At 36.1% G+C, this 20,214-nt stretch overlaps 1 protein-coding gene and 1 long non-coding RNA gene across 2 annotated transcripts in view; one reads left to right on the top strand and one right to left on the bottom strand.

The window, feature by feature from the left end:
• LOC147831328 (uncharacterized) overlaps window positions 1-18,480 on the top strand; it is a 39,135-nt gene extending 20,655 nt beyond the window's left edge. Inside the window, exons 2-3 of the long non-coding RNA XR_015523777.1 lie at window positions 11,715-11,788; window positions 17,858-18,480. This is a non-coding gene — a long non-coding RNA (uncharacterized LOC147831328). The remainder of the gene's footprint in view (window positions 1-11,714; window positions 11,789-17,857) is intronic.
• LOC147831329 (uncharacterized) overlaps window positions 15,320-20,214 on the bottom strand; it is an 85,812-nt gene continuing 80,917 nt past the window's right edge. The window contains exons 4-5 of the mRNA XM_087307515.1: window positions 18,688-18,799; window positions 15,320-18,269 (exon numbers count right to left, since the gene is read on the bottom strand). The gene's annotated coding sequence lies outside the window, so the exon portion shown is untranslated. The remainder of the gene's footprint in view (window positions 18,270-18,687; window positions 18,800-20,214) is intronic.

The following is a 20,214-nucleotide window of genomic DNA, read 5'->3' on the forward strand; positions in this document are numbered from 1 at the left end:
AGGTGAACTAGGTTAGGGTAATTAGGCAAGTTATTGTACAACGATGGTTTTTTCTGTAGATTATTGAAAAAAAATTAGCTTAAAGGGGCTAATAATTTTGTCCCAAAAATGTTTTTTAAAAAATTAATAACTGCTTTTAATCTAGCTGAAATAAAACAAATAAGACTTTCTCCAGAAGAAAAAATATTATCAGACATACTGTGAAAATATCCTTGCTCTGTTAAACATCATTTGGGAAATATTTAAAAAAAAGAGTAAAAATAAAAAAATGAGGGGGGATTTAGGGTGTTTCTATGGTTCAATCACTGCTCTCTTGATTATGTACTGAATAAATGTATTGCATATTACATAGACATTATTAGTTTTATTTTTAAGGGAATGTCTAAGCTTCTTAAGTTGCAGACAGGACATGACATTTTTTTATCAATGTGGAGCAGCGGGGAGCATCTTTTCACTTCTAATTCAGTAAAATTAATCTACGTCCCAAAATGGTTATAAATCTAATCACTGTACGTTGATTTTTAGATATAGTGCTCAGCATATGCAAGTACACCCCTCACAAATCTATCTTTTAAATTCACATTTTAATAGGAAGCTATACAATATTATATTTGTGCATATTCATTAGATTAGCCAGTACTGAAGCCAAATCTGGAGCTTACCTAAAAAAATAACTTAAAATAACGGTACAAAAACTAGTAGAACCAAATTTATATGTTACAGAAAAATATTAAATACAAATTTTAAAAGAGGAAAAAATCAAAAGAAAAAAAATGTAGGTTGTAATATTTTTTTTAATATTTTGCTTAAATTGAATAGTATTATCTTTCAATTTCTAAATATGTTTGGTGACTAACATATTATTTAAATAAATATATCTGTTTAATAAATATGTTTTGTTTAAATGCACCAAAATAGCTTGCCTAAATGCACTGAGAAATAAATGATTCAAAAAAAGATAATTCTTTTTCAAAATGAAGTGTACTCAATTATGCTGAGCACTGTTGTTGTGCATCATCACTGTCACCAAATATAACTAAAATAGGCACAGGGTATATATTTGTTTTCCCACCAATTCTGATATTAACTAAATGTTAATTTAATAAAAATGTCCTGAAATCTTTTTCGTTCAAATGCACCAAAATACACCTATATTCACTGAGAAATTTATACAAAAATATTCATTTTCAAAATGGGGTGCACTCATTTATGCTGAGCGCGTTATAAGTCTGGCAATATATAAGTAATAGAGACATAACCCATGAACCTCTTTTATCGTTTACTCGCATACATTTTAAACTTTTGTGCATTTCTTTCTTCTGTTGAACACAAAAACAAGATATGTCGAAGAATGTTGGAAAAAGCAGCCAGTGACTTTCATAGAAGGAATACAAATACTGCTGAATAGAAGAAAGAAAAACTTTTAGGATTAGTAAAGGATGACAGAAGTTAAATTTTTAGGTGAACTACCCCAAGAGAACAAACATTATTTACATTTGAATCCACAGCCCCTGGCAAATCAGGGAATCTGATTCTTTTTCATGAACTGGTTCCGATTCAGATAACTGATTCACACATTGGTTTATGTAATCATTCAATGATGTGATGCATACACAATTATATAATTCAAGTATTTAGTAATGATATGAATGTTTTATATGTCTAAAGCATTTAATGTGAATAGACTAGACACCGACTCATCTTTATACATATATCCTGAGAAATAATATTTTGCTTATAAGTACAATTTTGCTTTAAGAGACTTAAAAAGTTCTTGGTCCACTTTTTGGTTGTCATCAATTTCCTCAATTCAGTCACCGCTGAAGTATTTGGAGCAAACTAATGAATATGTAAACCTAACTGGCAGAATTATAATCACAGAAATAAGTAGCAGTGACTGTCAGGGACTTCCAAAAGTGAGCTTTGATTACCTTGTAAATTTGTCAACTGGTTCATTAAGTTTTCTAAAAACAAAATCAAACAACGGTTCAAAAGAATGAGTCATTCATAAACTGGACATCACTTCAGATCATTCTGGCAATAATGTTGTAAATAGTGTTCAGTTTCTTGCACAGACCTCATTTCACTTCAAAAGACCTCAGTCATTAGGAACCTTGGGTATTCATTTTGTGTTCCTGGATTCTAATAGTGGTGGTTACCATTGACACAAATTATATGAATCATCAAGGATCACAGTTTCAGTTAAAAACATCTCTAATATTGCACTTTATGATGTAAAAATGCTCTGGGGTGAGAAAATTACAAGCAAATTGTAATATTTAGAGAACTTTAGAGAAGTTTTGGATGTTCATTGTTTTTTAAATGTTCATCTATTGTGACACGTTAAGTCATTTTCTATTTGTTTAGTCTATAATTTACCAGAGGTCGCCACAGTGGAATGATCTGCCAACTATTCCTACATATGTTTTACTCAGCAGATGCCCTTCCACCTGCAACATACACATACTATGGCCAATTTAGTTCATCCAATAGTGCATGTCTTTGGAGAAATGGGAGGGAAAAGTAGAGCACCCAGGGGAAACCCATATAAACACATGGAGAACATGCAAACTACACACAGAAATGACAATCGGCCCAGCCGGGACCCAAACCAGTGACCTTTTTTCTGTGTGGCAACAGTGCTAACCACTGAGCCACCATGCCGCCCATTGTGACATGTTTATTTCCTTTAAAATATATATTTTTTAATTTAGTAAAGGTTACTTTTAGTTAACAGAATTAGTATCACAGTGTTGATTTCTAAAATAATAAATTTCCACTGGTTACATTTTCCCCTATTAAATCTGCTTTAACTGTATTTTTGTTTTTTGCAGTTATGCAACAGCAGAAAGAAATTTAGCTGCATCAAAAAAGTTCTCAGTGGAGCCAAAGATGTCAATAAATAACCTTTATTAAAGTGTATAAGCAAATTTTTAAACAAAATTGATTTCCATCAGAAGATTTGTTTCTTTCTTTTTGTTTTTTAAGAAAACAAGTGGAAATAGTTGTTATTCTCACTCTCCTTTGTCTTATTCCCTTTTTATTAAGTGTCACTACAGATGCACATAAGATTATAACCAGTGTGCAAATTATACATTGAGTATTAGGGTTTTTTTTTCTTCCCCCAGTAGTTTATTTACTACTTTTGCATGATCCAGTGAACCCAATTCATCTCATTTATTAATCAAATATATGTTTGTAATGTTTTAGGGATAGTGAGCAGATTCTGGCATTACCTCTGATGGGGATTTTAACAGACATTTGATTCTCAAAGACAATAATTTTTTTTATATAAAATGGCAAATTTGCTTCCCTAGTTGTCCGACAAATGGATGATAATGCACATGATCATGCATTGACTATACAGGGGAGGTCAAATTTAGAATGACAATGACAATTCTTTGAAAGTGAAATCTTTTCTTTTCCAGCTTTGACCATTAACTAAAACTAAGTCTTTTCTATCCTTTACAAATTTGGAAATAGTAATCCATGCCTTCATCTCTTCAAGAGTGGACTATACTGCAATTCTCTTTATTTTGGGAATAGCCAATCAACTATGTCCCGATTACAATTAGTTCAAAATGCAGCAGCAAGATTTTTTTATCAGATGAAAAAAATATGATGATGACTCCAATTTACAGAGTGGATACATTTTTTTGGTATACAAATCATTAAATGGCTTATCTCCATCTTTTGCTCTTTTGACTGAGCACCATCCAACCAGATTACTTCGCTCATCAAATCAGAGTCTTTTATTGATACCCAAGTCTAAATGTCGGGGTGTAGCTGCTCCTAAACTTTGGAACAATTTGCCCCTTTCTATTAGATTGGCACCATCTCTGTTTGTTTAAAGTCAAGTTAAAAACTTTTCTGTTGGACACATGAACTGGGTTTTATTTTACCTTTACCTTTCAAGCAGGTAAAAGTTTTTTTTCTCTTTCTTTTATTTCTTTCTTTTTTTAAAAAAACTTTTTAAAGTTTTTAGTTTTTGTGAAGCACATTGGTCAACTTGGGTTGTTATTAATTGTGCAATAAACAACCTGTCATTGTTATATTTATATTAGCTTTTTTTTTTGTTCATATTATTTAAATCACAGGTCAGTGCAAACTATTTAAATAGCAGACCCATCTTGTTTTGACGTCTTTCAGGAGAGGGATTAAGCATTATTAAAGGGGTCAAAGACCTCCACCCTCTCTGTTATTCACACCCAGATTATAACTGAGGCTATTTTCTGAGGAGGAAAATATAAAACAACCTTAGGTTGACCTTATTATTGTCTTGCTGATACAAATTCAGAAGAAAAGAACAAGTTTTTAGCTAAATATACTCATTCATTATCTTTTTAGCTTAGTCTCTTTGGCAAAATACACTGAATATACACATTTTCATTTATACAAACAAGTCTATAAAGCTTTATATTCTCTTCTGTCCAGATTTTTACAGTGAAATTTAGAGCATCCTGTAAGCAGCGGTCAGTCACGTACTGTATGGCTGTGGATTATGTGTCCTCTATACGGTCTCAACACACCCTCTCACTGCCACAAGGCATTAATGACAGTCGGTGTGTATTAATAACTGTCTGCTTTGTGACTGGAGGCGTAGGGACAATGGAATGAGCTAGATGGAGAGATGGATTACCCTCAAAGGCTAAACATTCATGACGTCCCAAGCAAAATGAAGCTGCCTAGAGGGCCCTGTGTCAGGAAAAAGTCCTGCTCAGTGGTCTAAGGTGACGTGATGCTGATGCTCATTACTGAAAACACATATTGGTGAAAATTCAGTTGCGTTTCCTGGAACAAACATCTTTCTAGCTTTTTGCAGATTTGAAAATGATTCTGGGCGAATAATTCTAATGTTCTATGGGAAGTAATGATGATGCTGCATCTTGCTTTGGCAGTTAGGGCTGCAGAGAGTTAAAACAATAAAACATACAGGAGCAATATAGTTTGATATTCAGCTACATTGTAAAAAAATATGGTTTGAAGTTAAATAAAATATAAATTGTTGCAGTATGCTTTCCAAGAAAAAAGTACTAATAACATTTTATATCAATTTCAGTTGCCACTTACTAATTGTTTGTGAATTTTACTAGTGTTGGAATAATTAATAAATTCCATGTGTGTTTAATAAAAAAGGTCAGGAGAGGGTTTTTTTCAAATGTCAAAAATCTTAGTAATTTATTGGATACAAATGAATAGTTCAACACACAGAATTCTGTTACCCTCAATGCAATGCAAGAAATACATTCAGAAAGTGCGCAACAACTTTCATACCCTGACTTTTATAGGCAGCTGAAATTAACAGATGGATTTAAGTGAAATTCGTCACTTGTCAATCATTCTCCAGTCCTCCATTGGCCGCACCCATACATACATCCTCTTTTTCTTGGAATTCTCTGCACAACATTAAAAGCATAAGACTTCTCAACTGCACATATTCTGTGTTCAGTTTCAACACATTTCTGCTTAATCAATGAATAAATATTTTGAATATTGTTGTTGCTGTTAATATGCTTGATTCCAGTAAAACCCTGTATTTTTTGCCTCACACTGTTCCTTTTATTGTTCTTCTAATAAGTTTTTCTCACCTACCTGAAACAGGTCCATATGTTTTTACATAAACATATCTTTTAAATCTTCTTTTGTACAAAATAAGTAATTCAGATTTTTTATCAGAATTCAGAAAGTATTTCTTTGAAACCTTTTTGTATTTTTTAAAATCTTTTTTTTATATCAGAAGCAGTTTTTCTTTAAACAAACATTTTTTTTGTACAAAAGACTTTTGTTTCAACAAAAAAATGGCATTTTTGTTTTTGCTTTTTTGACTAATTGTTCTTAACTGATTCTATCTCTTTAACAATTTAATTAATGCTGATTCTTTTTAAAGAAATCATTCATTTGAATCTGTCCTTTTTGTTCAAATCATTGTCAGTCTTACGTTTTTTTTACAATCATAACTAATCACTTCCGGACGTTTAAAAAAAAATCATGTCAACTTTGCTTACAACATTTACCACTTGGCTTGAATTTTTTTGTTTAAAGGAACTTTGTGGCTTTTCAAGTGTAAAGGTTCGGTGAAGAGCTTTGAAATGTGCATTTTTTTATTCTATGTTTGACAATCTCAACCGAAACACGAAGAGAGGGTGGGACATCGCGTAGCTCCTCCCCTTTTTAATAAACAGTCAATAGCCTGTTTTTTCACCGCTCTGCCAGTGAGAGTGCTTGAGCTCAACCACATCAGATGAAGCGTCTTGAAGAAAGTAGGGCATGTAATATACTAGAAAGCCTTTGATTGGTGATGATTTGATGAGAAACTGAAGTGTAAGGTGATGTAAAACAACGTTGATCTATTTAGGCGGAAGTGACAAACTACAAGCTTTACATCCTTCACAAACTACAAGCTTTACATGCTTACATCAGTTCTTCTAAACAGGAATTTTGTCACTAGTTTTGGAGCACACTAGCTTATAGATATCTAAAAAACTATTAATACTGATACATTGAAAAAAAAAGGATTCAAAGATGATTACTTGGATTTAATCAATTTTTTTACGTTAAGTGGTTGTAAACAATTTATTTGGGCTGAATTTAAACAAACAAATTAAGTTGAACATTATTAAATTTAATTTGTTTATATAAATTCAACACAAATAAATTGTTTGCAACAGTTCTGCATGCAACACTTTTTTCAGTGATACTAACATCTAAAAAACTTTGTTTTAATTTCTCTGGCCCTTAAAACATTCATAATTTGTACAGCCACAATGAACCCCTGTGTGTGTAGTACAGTATATACAAACACATATGCATGTGGCTTTGTGTGTGCTTTTTCACATTCTGTTTCTTTACTCTGCTGAAAGTCGGTCGTATGTTTTGTTTCCCATACTGTTGAGGTTACGCTTTGTGTTGGGTGTGGTGAGGATGTTTTATTAGCACATGGAGAGTCCTCCCTCCTGAGATAACTGCTAAAGTCAAACATCTGTATATGCTCCGCTCACACAACAGGCCATAAAGAAAGAAAAGGAGAGAAGAAATAAGGGAGGAGTTTGAAACAAATGAAGGGGATTTTGGACAGAGAGCAAGAAACACAAAGCTTTGTCTTCTCAAGCTTCCACTGCAGTTCATGAACAATTTAGCCCAATCGCTTCACAATCATTAGAGATTAAGCAACCAGCTTGCCTTATCCACTGGTTGCAGGAGACAATTACCGTCACCTTATCAGCTTCAACCACAAACCACAACCACAAATCAGTTCAGGTTGAGTTCTTGTTGTCAAAACAGATTAAACAGGTAGAGTTGTAGTTGAGGCACAAGACTCTCTTTCAAATGTGTCCATTTCATTATAAAGTGATCCAGTGGAACACAATGGAATCATGAACGTCCCTCCTATGTTCATATTGAGTATAGTACCCTAATTGTAGAAGACTATTTCACAACACAGTTTTTATTGTTTAAAAATGGTGAAAAAACGCTTAGCCAAGTGGAAAAATATTCACATCATGCACATTTATTACATATTCAGTCTATTGGCTTGAACAAGTACTTAATAACCAGTCAAAACAATGGTGGATTGCAGAATTCAATGTGTGCAGAGGTGTGTTGTTTCTTTAAAGGGTCACGAAACACCAAAACACATTTTTGAGCTGTTGACAGTCGTATATGTGTCCCACACTGCTAAAAACACTATTAGGACACCTATATTTCACTAAAAAGTGTAAATTGATTGTTTTTGCGTTATTTCAAGCAAATTCATACTTCCTGTTTGAAACGAATTTTTGAAGCTGCGTCACTGTCATGACATAATAGCGTTGTATTCCAGCGTGCAGACTGGGCGTCTGTGCCAGAGTGAGTCTTATTACGTCTTACAGTGTGTTGCATTAATGCATGAGTAAGGCTTGGTTCAAACCAATCAGCGCGCTCTATTGTGCAACTTCATTAATATTCATTAGTGTCACCGTGTTTACGCCACAGAGACGCCACGTTGTGTTGGCAAAACAAGCGTGAAGTGTTGCTTTTATAGTTTGCTGCCATTAAGTTTCGTTTTCATTTTCTATCTGTGAGAGCTCAGCTGGATCACGTGTGGATTAACAGTGTAAGCGACGCTCGACAACAATAACTTACGTGTCTAAGGAGGAACATTGTTTACCTGAGAGCTGTTCTCATCTGCAAACGCTGAGATCCGGATTCGCTTGTAGTCTCCTCTTCATAAAGACGCGGCTCTAGTTGCTGGTGATTGTCCTGTCTCTACAGATTTGGTAAGTGAGCGACCAGTGCTCTTTGTTTAATCAGTTTGTTCGTATCGAATTAAGTTAACTATTGCACTGAGTGCAAACATAGCACCGCATTTTGTGACCGGAATAACACACGCGGCTTTCTGACGCTACCTGCCGTGTGCATCTAAGTTTCCGGGAAATGCGGAGGTTTTTTTTTCTCTCATTCGCCGTGTGGTATTAAACATTGCATGAAAAATACACGCTTAGAGCAGATCCTTGAATCAAATATCTCGTTTGTCGCGAGGGGCATGAATGAATTCCCTGAATGAAAGAGCCAAACTGCAGTTAAAGTCCAACATTTAATAATTTGGCAAATAATTCGACTACAGATGTCCATGTAGGTTAAACACCATCACTTTCTCATGTGTGTGTATTTTGACTGAAACTCGCGCGTGCCCAAATAGACACTCCCACACCATCCCACTTTAGTTCCTCCGACACTCCCCCCTAAACAGAGCTGGACACGCCCACTTTTCTGACTTTTTCCAAAGTAGAGGTGTGTAAACACCCTGCTGAAACGAGGGGGTTTCATGGCCCTTTAAAAACTGCTGGCCTAGCTATGTTTCCATCCAAAGATGTGAATTAGACTTATGCACAAAACTGGTATATTGCATGAGGGTGTGCTCACACTAGGTACAGTTGCCTTGAGCCATGCCAAAGTGTGCTTGTCCCCCCTCTCTCTCCACCTGATGGCCTGCACTCACACTGCATTTTGCCTTCTGAACCGGAGCACGCTTACATCATAAATGATGTGCTCTCACTCAGCACAGGGAACACTGCTTTAATTATATCATTTTTGATTATTTTTAGCTTTATGGAATGCAGTGACACATAATCAAATATTTTGCTGAACAGATCCACCACTTTTCACGCTCATAAATGATCATAAAAGTCCTTGTGGTGCACGTATTAGGAGGTTTGCTGAAGGTGCAGCTGACGTGCAGCTTATTAGCAGAATTAGACATTCAATTAATTAAAGAAAACAAAATTGTCACTCCCTGATGAACTGGCACCAAATATCAAAAAGAAAAATGAAATTTGCTGCTGTTGGAGAGGCCACTGTGGGCCTTTTACCTTATGTACTGTAATAATGGTCCATTTCCACTGTGGTACAGTACGGTATGGTTCGGTATGCTTTTATAACCGTTTCCACTGTCAAAAGGTACCTAAAAGCGAACCGTCCCGCTCCACTTTTTGGGTGCCCTTTGCAAAGGATACCTTGCATGACAAAAGGGTAACAAAAGGTGAAGCTAGACGCACAGCTGAACGCTATTAGTTTACAGTAATATGTCACTTGCAGAAGCAGGAGAATGAAAACAAAGGAAGCACCATTTTTAAATATACAGCCGAGACGCTACACCGTACTAATATATACTAGGGATGTAACGGTATTGTAAATACCGTCATACCGCAATATTAATTTTATTCGATATTACCGTAGTCGCATGACTCGGTAAAACTATAGGTCTTCTGAGAAAATTTGCTCAGGCGAATGAAGCGAACGGGAGGTAGCGGAAACTACAATTCCCATCAGCCCTTGCGGTCTGTTGTCGCTAGAGATACAGTAATGCGGAAATGGAGTGTGCTGCTAGAAGCGGGCATCAAAAAGAGCTGGAAATGATCAAACCTGAAGCGGGTGTTGTCGCCGCGCGCGTACTGAATAGCGGTGTTGTTGCGCGCGTTCTGATCAGCTGTGTTGTCGCGCGCCTACTGAAGGGCGGGACGGAGGGTGTGACACAGCACACTGTTCAGATTGATACAGACATGAGACCTCTATCTATCTCATGGCTTGTCCTCTCAAGTGGGGGAAAGACAATGCACAATGTTACCCACTGCTGTCAACCTGGGCCAAGTCATATCTCTCTGTCCCAGAAACCTCAGTCCCAAATGAGAGGGTTTTTTCTGTTGCAGGGGACATTGTAAATGCACAGAGATACCAGCTTTTACCAGATTATATTTATATGATAATTTTCCTTAAAACCCATCTCTATCTAAGTGAGTAAGAGAGTGATTAAATGTTGAATGTAATGAGTTTTCAACAATACTAAATTGAAACTTTATTTTTTTTACATGGTTTAATTATTTTTTGTTATTAAAATTGAAGTTCCTGTTTCAAAGCTTACAGATAGATGGCTAATTTGTATGTCATTGACACTTTTGGCACTTTTTTGGAGTATTTTAATAAGTTTTGTTTTTTCCTTTAAATGATTCAATAAATACCGTACCGTGACATTCATACCGAGGTATTACCGTACCGTGAAATTCTGATACCGTTACATCCCTAATATATACAAATAATAATGAGCCTAATAATAATGCCTAATTACCCTAACCTGCCTAGTTAACCTGATTTACCTAGTTAAGCCTTTAAATGTCACTTTAAGCTGTATAGAAGTGTCTTGAAAAATATTTAGTCAAATATTATTCACTGTCATTATGGCAAAGATAAAATAAATCAGTTATTAAAAATGAGTTATTAAAACTATTATGTTTAGAAATGTGTTGAAAACAGAAAATTAGGGAAAAAATTCTGTGTGTGTGTTTATGGAGGGCCACTGTGGGCCTTTTTCTTGTGTAATGGATAGCTTGTGCCTACAAAGAAGAGTTTTATGCCATATTCCAGTTTTAAACATAAGTCTAATTTGCATCTTTGAATAGAAACAGCTACTGACAACACATGATAAAAATATTACATTATTATATATAATTATATGTTTTTAAATAACTCAACCCCTAACATTTTTTACATATTACAAATCATAATCCAAAAAAAAAAAAAAAAAGATGTGGAAATGTTTTATTGTTGCCTTAATAATTTTAATTTGTTTTACTATGTATACTTCTATGTTAAGTAGCTTTGGCACAATCGACCACTAGACCACTTTAGTTGGCCATTAGTCAGTTAAACAGAGAGTTCAACCTTAAAGCCACATGACTGGCAGAGCCAACATTGCTATGCTCAAGTAATGTTTGACCGAGCTACAAAAGCACAGTTTAAACACATATGAGGAATGAACCTACAAATTGCTTTAATTTGTCTCTGCACTTTAAACTGGGATCGGGATCAAAACAATCCAAAATAATAATAATACATAATTCACCTTTAAGAATTTAGTTGAGCTATGCTGTCTTGTTGTAAATGATCTACGAACAAAAAAAAAACATTTTCAGAAAATATATGATATAATAAGTTCACGGATGGATCTGGCAGGAAGTTATAATGCATTCCATCTGGATGCCCTCTCACTGGATGGATCTTAAAAGAAACTCCAGAAATAAAACCACTACAGATGCGTCACAAACGCAGTGCAAACAACCATATCTCAATCCGCCACACCACTTTCCTCTGAGATCTGTTTCCTCTGTGATTTCCAGTTGATTTTCTCGTATGGAAAAGTGCCCACTCTCTGTCTGTCTCTAGTTTGCTTTATGATGTTTCAGGGCCTGTTTTCCTTTCCGTGAGTCTTGGAGTGAGCCAGAAGACAAGTCTACTCCAATAAAACATGGAAATTCAAGTAGGTAATATGTGAAATATTCACTTAAAGGAACTGTATGATTTGTTTTCATGCATTAATCATTTTGTATGCCAATTTGTGAACAACTTATGACAAAACAATTCTTGAGACACCTTCTCTGAGATCCTGACCTTCTCATAGGTTATCTATGAAAAATGATAAGGATTATTAAACACACTTCCAACAGCCTCTTTCACTATAAACAAATGCATAGGACAATGCGTAAAGAGCTGTGATGCAAAGAAAAGAGTCTCACTTGGCCTGATGTACTCAAATCTCATCTAAACTTCTTAATCAAGCAACTAGTTAATAATTAAAGCAATTGTAATTATCAGTCGTGACAACATAATGTCAACCATTCACATTGCTAAGATCAGATGCTTAAATTCTTAGTTATTATTTATTCACTGCTCTCATTTGTGTTGTTTATTTACTTTGTTATTGAGAGGAAAGAATGCAGCATGTTTTACATATTAATCTAAGCATCGCTTTCAGGAGCGCTGAGGGATTTTCAGTATCAGTATATTGCTGCAAAGATATTTTCAACTTCCTTTTACTTCTAAGCAAAAAACAAAACAAAAAATCTTCACAGAGAATACATTGGGGGATTGAACTGCCTTCAGTCTCTTGTACATTAACAAACAGCGTGACCACAAGTTATTTTGCAATAATTGTTTTGCTTTAGCACCAACACATTTAGAAAAATATAAAAGTACATACAATGAAAGTGAATTGATTCCAAATTTGTGTTTTTTCAATAGCTGCTTTTGTGTTCCACAATGTTGGTACTGGTGGTTTATGAGGACTCTCTAGGTGTCATGCATTTTACACTATAAAAAAAAAAAAAACTCATATTGTCCTGGAAATCTGTGGCAAATGTTGAATATTACCATTAAGTATGTTTGTTAAGCATTTTGAATTACACAGTAAACATCCTGGGTTTCACACAATCAATTTGTGTTAGGACTAGACTAGGGCCTGTATAAGGGCCTACTCACACTATGCCATCCGTACCGTGCCCAGGCCCGTTTCCCGGATCGTTTGAGAAGTGTGAGTGCGCTGAATCGGGCTCAAGCATGGCTCACTTGGCCGGCCCTGGCCCGGTTGGAAGAGGTGTGCCTGAGCGCGGTACACTTGGGCTTTGGCGTGGTACGCTTGTGTGTGAGAGCAAAACGCGCCAAAGCCCGAAACTGAAAGCGATACGTGACTTTTAAGGGACTGTTTCATATAGATTTATTAATCATTCTTACTGTTCAGTGATCGCAAACTGCCGTAGTTTATTAAAGACGAGAACTCCTCACAGCATGACAGCTGCGCGCCTTCAGCAGACCTCCTCATTCCTGCAGCACGAGAGCTTAATGATTGTTTATGAGCGCCAAAAGTGGCGGATCTGTTCGGCGAAATATCTGACTGCGTGTCACCGCATCCCTAAGGACTGTTTGGCGAAATATTTGACTGAATATCACTGCGTAACAAACGACTGAAACGATATAACTAGAGAAATCTCCACTGTGCTACTGGGTGAGAGCGTATGGCAGATTGGAGATATCTGCAAATATATTATGACTGACTAGTCATATTCCTCCATTGACTTCCATTGAAAAATATTTGCAGATATCTCTTAATAAGTTTTGACTAGTCACAATTGTAATTAGAGATATCTCCAAATGAATTTTGACTAGTCAAAAATCCAATTCAAGATATCTACAACTGTAATTCGACTATAAGTAAATTAATTAGAGATATCTTCAAATATATTTGTAAATATCTTTAAATATGACGAATTAAAGATATCTCCAAATGTATTATGACTAGTAAAAACTCAGAGATATCTCTAATTACAATTGTTACTAGTCAAAATTCATTTGGAGACAGCTCTAATTACAATTGTGACTAATCAAAACTCATTTAGAGATATCTGCAAATATTTTTTAATGGAAGTCAATGGAGGAATATGACTAGTCATAATATATTTGCAGATATCTCCAATCTGATTTCGTACTAGTACAATTGTAATTGCAGATATCTCTAATTGTCATTCTGAGTAGTGGAATTATAATTATGACTAGTCAAAATATAATTAGAGATATCTCTAAATATATTTATGGAGTCAGAACAAAGATTTAAATGCTAAAAAGGCTTGCCATAGAGAGCGCTTCACTGAACAGAGCAGCAGCGATGACGTAAGCGTGCCGAGGCCTGATATGGTGTGAGCGCGGGCCGTCGGAGGAGACGGGAGGGGGGACAAGCGTGCTTTGGCCCGGTTCGAGGCAACTGTACCTAGTGTGAGTACGGCCTAAGATTCTGACGGTATGATAACCTTGGATAAAATATCAAGGTTTCACAGTATCACGGTATTGTGAAATAAGTTATTTTGAAATATCTGCGTAAAAACAACAACCTTTTCCCTTTATTGAACACAATATATTTTATTTTAGGAAACATTTAAAATATTTTGAACCAGTAGCTTTTGATGTAGAGGTTTCTTTTCTGCTGAAGATGCTGTTGTTGTAAAAAAAAATAAATAAATAAAATAGTTGTGAAAAGATGTAAAAAAAAAAAAAAAAAAAAACTTATACCTTAGGAACGATATAACAGAAAACTTCGATTTTAAAATCTTGACTTTTCCAAACTGCAATGTACCTTAAAACCGGTTATTGTCCCATGCCTAGCATGCTCTTCAATTAGCACAAAAAACATTTTTCACTACCAAATTTTTTATTGAACATTCTTTAGCTTTGAACAATGTCTTAGTGTTTAAAATGATTTTATAGAATTAGACAAAAAATACAGTGAAAATACAAATAGGCACTGAATATTTGTACAAAATGAACAATAGGTGACAGAAATCAAAATATTTTGTTTCATTATCAATAGACAGCTCGCCAAAATAATGATCTCAGAGTCTGACCAAAGAAATTGACATTTTAATTCATCTGAATGATTTATCAATCAGCAAAGCACAAACAAAATTGTATCCTTTCCTGTGTACCGAGTGCTCGAATTTTCATCCAGTCCTTCAATTGGACTATATCAGTGTGCTAATGTAGGGAATAGTGACTGAGGATATGGATGGTGAGTATGGACACAGAACTAGCACTAGCAATGGTTCAGTCCAATAAAATAATTGATGCTAAGCTAAGCTAAAAGTGCTCCTGCTAGACCCAGAAATTGGCTGAATGGAGATAGAAAGAAAGAAAGAAAGAAAGAAAGAAAGAAAGACAAATTGTTCGAATAGAATTTGTATGAATTAGCCATTAAACTGACAAAATGTAAAATAGTTATGTTTCCCTGTGAGATCAGGCTGGAGGATCGCCACAAGAATGTAAAAGAGATGTGTACCTGCAGAAGACATTGTTTAGTCTAACATGTGTGAGTGAGCGAGTGAGTTGGGCTGGTGTGTACGGGGAGGTTTTCTGTCTGATGGATGAATATTGTCTGGATACCCATTCATTTCCTATGGCGGTCACTTTTGACCGGGAACACCACAGGTGTAACAATATTGATTAAAACACTCAAAACTCAATGAAAGAGTTGATGTTCACTTTTATATGTTCAAGTGCATATGGAGGATATTAGAAGGCCTTGAGGCAATCAGATGTAAAACACAATATTTATGAGTGAGTTATAAATCGGTCAGATTTGACCCGAACATGACAGGAAGGTTAAATAAGTATTTTGAACAAACAGCAAACATAATTTTCTGAGTGTAAAGGACATAAGGCAATGTTTTTATAAACCACCTCAATGTTGACAGGAGGTCATTATACAAATGTTATGTCCTTGTAAACCACCCAAACACGCACACACATGCACGCACACACTAGTACCCGTGGAGTACATTTCATGTACAACAAACTTAGTATAAACCTATACTACACAATCAACAATATCTTTACATGGAGTACAAAAACTGAGGATTGAAAAACCCTCTGGAACTGAAATTAGAATATACTAATAGGCCAGCACATGTTGTAAGTAGTAGATCAATCACAAAAGACACAACAGACCATATGACTAGGCCCACATGGAATCTGCACACGCAGAAATCTGCAGATTTTTAGCCCATCATTGAGTCTATTTATTTACTTGTGTAAATGTATGTTAATTCGGTTTTTAAATTAATTTCAGTAATAATATTGACTAATATAAAAGTGTTCATTTGATTCAATTACAATACAGTTGGCAAAGTAATATTTTCTGTCTTTTGGTAGATAAAATACATGAGAGCATTGCTTTGTTTACCAAATAAGTGGATCTAGATGGCTATGCATTGTAAACATTAAATAAAAGTTAAAAAGCTATTATTTTTCATTTCAGTTGATTTTAGTTACATTTATTCATTTTCTTTTCGGCTTAGTCCCTTTATTAATCCGGGGTCGCCACAGGGGAATGAACCGCCAACTTATCTAGCACTTTTTTTTTATCAGCGGATGCCTTTCCAGCTGCAACCCATCTCTGGGAAACATCCATACACACTTATTCACACTCATACACTACGGACAATTTTAGCCTACCCAATTCACCTATAGCACGTCTTTGGGCTGTGGGGGAAACTAGAGCACCTGGAGGAAACCCACGCAAACACAGGGAGAACATGCAAACTCCACACAGAAACGCCAACTGACCCAGCCGAAGCTCGAACCAGCGACCCTCTTGCTGTGAGGGGAAAGCACTACCTACTGCGCCACTGCATCGCCATTTTAGTTACAATACTTCCCAAAAAATTTCTGTACAGATTACAAAATTCTCCGCAAAAATAGCAAAAAATATCCACAGATTCTGTTTGGCCCTACATATGACCAATCAGAGCATAGTATCGGCCCTTATAAAGAAGGGGAGAGACTAAATCATTTGAGACACTTTGACAAATGAGATCAAAATATTTATGATGAGAAATTAAAAGGGTGTCAGCTTAAAAAAGAAACTATTAAAACAGCATAATAGGGGGCTACTTCACGTTTTTGCTCCTGAAGTTATTGTATTTCTATTTAAGAACATTGTTAACGATTTTTGTAAATTACACAGTATTTAACTGTAATATGAACTGTATTTTACTGTAGGACAGTATGTTACTGTATTTTAAAGTTGCATTGTGAAAATTACCAAGTAGGTATCGCTGCAGCCCGGAGACCTCCAAATGGGAGGTATTATACCACAAGTAGCTTGGGTGACCTCCAAATGGGAGGGATTTACTCTTTCAGGTGGGGTGGGTTTAGGTGGAGTAGACGTTAATATAATGTATCAGGTTACTGTGTGGTTGCGTCTAGAGTTGGGGAAAGTGTAGACATTCGTAAAGCACAATATTGGACTCATGTACAAGACATTAAATAAATAAATACAAATGTTAGTTTTGTACAGCCCACATGGAGCTCAAGTCCCACCCACTTGGAACTGGCTCCGACCTCCGTTTATACCCTTCCCAAAATTACTGTATTTTACAGTAAATATGTACAATACTGTAAATACACATACAGCAAGATAAATGCTGCTGTAAATGTGAATACAGTACTTTTGATGTAATTGATTTGCAGTAAGTTACTGGCGAACTGCTGCCAGTAGAACATATTAGACTTTTATGGACATATCAGAAATTTTAGACATATCAGAAATTTCTTTTTACTAGAAATTTCTGTATCTCTATTTAGATACATTTAAACTGCAAAAATTATAACAATTGTTGTTAAATGTATACTTTTTTTTGCAGCGTGTTTAACAATTTTATTTTTTTGCATGTGCTATCCCTTTAATACATGACAAAAGAATAATGGCATCGGTGCAACAGAGCGAGCGTGGGACAGTTTCTCTGACCCAGACCAGGGTCCCGAGGGTCATCTCCCAGAGTGATGTCCACATTTAGTCTGACGACAGAGGGTCAGATGGTGGGGGGGCACTATCAACACACATTCACACTCATATATACACGCATACAATGAATAAGAGGAAGCAGCAACAGTTTGAAAGGAAGCAGGGAGTGTTGGTTATTATCACGCTACACAGAACTTCGGCTTTCTGTATTGTTTCCTGCTCTTCCTGGCCAAAGTGACTCCAATCTCATTTGTTCTCCAGGAATGTAATCCAGATTCCAGTGAGCTTCTCGGCATCCGCCTATTTTCAGATGGGAACCCGATTCGCAGCTCTCGAATGTGCTTGATAGACACATTCAGCGGCTTCAGTAATCTCCATTAATTCCATGCATTACTCAACGGCTGTCTGTCAACGGTGTTTCTTTTTGGCTCGGCATTTGTTTGTTTGTTTCTCTTTTAAGTCCCCATTGATGATATCAATGTCCCATTTGGCATGAGACGCGAGCACAGGCCTGGTCTTGGTCAGTCTGACCGCTGCTTGTTTGAACAGGCCTTCAGTTTTTGTTTGGACAGACAAGGGAGGAATTCTGTGGCCATTACACACACACGTGTCGTTTTTAGCTTATTTATAGATTTCCGAAGGTTTTGTCATGACAGTTGTCCAGAAAATGAGCCTGTGAAAGTTATGCCATTTAAAAACAATTTGGGAGTATTCGGCTCAGCTGTGCTCTTTTATGTGCAATTTAAGATCATCAGTTATTTTGTGGACTTTTAATAAATCTTTAAAGATTCATATTTGCACTTTTATTTCCACGATTTTTCATTGATGCCTCGATGTGTACAAATCTCTAACCATAAGTATTAAAGGAACACTCCACCTTTTTGAATAGGCTCATTTTATTTACTTAATAGATTTTATTGTCCCAAATGGGGAAATTGTTCTTGGACCCAAGGCCTATATTCAACATAGGCCCTGTATATGTTTGCGAATTATGTAGCCAGAACTACGTATGGCTGAATTTTGTCTTTAAAACGAACACTACGGGGCGGTATGATGCCGTTCCATTTCTTGCTAACCAGCTGACCGCTTACCTGCATGTGGACAGCTTTTCCGATGTCACCAGTTTGTCGGGTAGCTTGACATGTACACCGGTGGACTTGAGATGCTGAGAGGAATTAACCATGATGATGGGGTTCGAGTTCGCTGAAAAAGGGTTTCAGAAAGCAGGTAAGACAAAAAATAAAATAAACAAGTAAATAACGGGGTGATAATGTGGTAAAATCTGAAAACATGGTAAAAAATCAGGGAGCTTTACCTTTTTCTGCATTGCTTTTCAAAACACTGTGGTTGGGTTAAGGGAAGAGGGTGGGCGGGTCAATAGGTGCCCCCTCAAAATACTATTGGTTGGGTTTAGGGAAAAAGGAGGGTGGGGTTATCGGTCGGTTGGTCAGTCAGTTAGTGAGGTAGTCAACAGCGACTTTTGGTGGATTTACGTGAGAAGAGCAGGCACAAAAAGCCCTTGCGAGAGAAATTTGAGATGTGAAAAAGCATACACAGTGTCCTCTGGTGGACTTGCGAAAACAAAAACTGCAAAAGAACGTAGCTCCTAGGATGTATTTAGCTCTTTCCAGAAATGTATATAGGGGTACGTAATCAGAATGAGCCTGGGTTGCCCATATTTGCGTACACTAAACAAAACAGACAACACAAATCGACCCAAACATTAATTCAACAACACAAATATTACATGTATAAAAGTTTAATTGATGTTAACACACAGGCAGCCTGTATCAACTACAAGAAGGGAGTAGAGGTCAGCTAATATTCATAGCCAACAATGGCCAATTATAGATAAATCAAGAACTCCTCTAGAATTAAACATTGGAGTTTTACTATTTTGAAATCCTGCAAAGTCTGGTGGGAGCCCCTTTAGCTTAGCTTAGCATTGATCATTGAATTGAATTAGATCCTAGGTGTAGGTGTAGTGTAGTAATTTGTTTTCTTGATTCAAAAGTTTATGTTGTTAGTCATGGAGTTTGGAGATATGCACCCCCTGCAGGCCAGAGAAAGCTTAAAAGCCTTGGGTGTGGCAAACTGGACAAGGGCCTGCTGGGAGCACATGGTCTTTAGACCTTACCTTCAGTCTGTTTGGTGGCCAGAGTTGTTTGATTTTGTTTATTTGATATCAGTTTTGTCTTCAAATGATTGTAAATTACCTCTAAAATGAAAAGCAACAAATGAAGACTCGTCGTTCCATACTGTAACTAAAGATGCATCTCAACCCCTCAGCAGACCCAAGATGCGACAAATGTGGAATTTTGATTAAGGACAGTTACAACACTTAGCATCTCACTCAAAAATGGCCAAAGAGTTTAATTAATATTCATATTTGAAGCTTGACTTCTTTTGCAGTTACACCATGCACTAAGATAGACAGGAAATGAAAAGTAGCTATACATTCTTTCATTCAGTCATTTTCTTTTCGGCTTAGTCCCTTTATTAATCCGGGGTTGCCACAGTGCAATGAACCACCAACTTATCCAGCACATGTTTTAAGCAGCGGATGCACTTCCAGCTGCAACCCATCTCTGGGAAAAAGTTGTTATTTTATATGGCTA

Source organism: Danio rerio, chromosome 23, assembly GCF_052040795.2.
Source record: "Danio rerio strain M-AB ecotype USA chromosome 23, GRCz13ab, whole genome shotgun sequence".
In the NCBI taxonomy this organism is placed as follows: domain Eukaryota; kingdom Metazoa; phylum Chordata; class Actinopteri; order Cypriniformes; family Danionidae; genus Danio; species Danio rerio.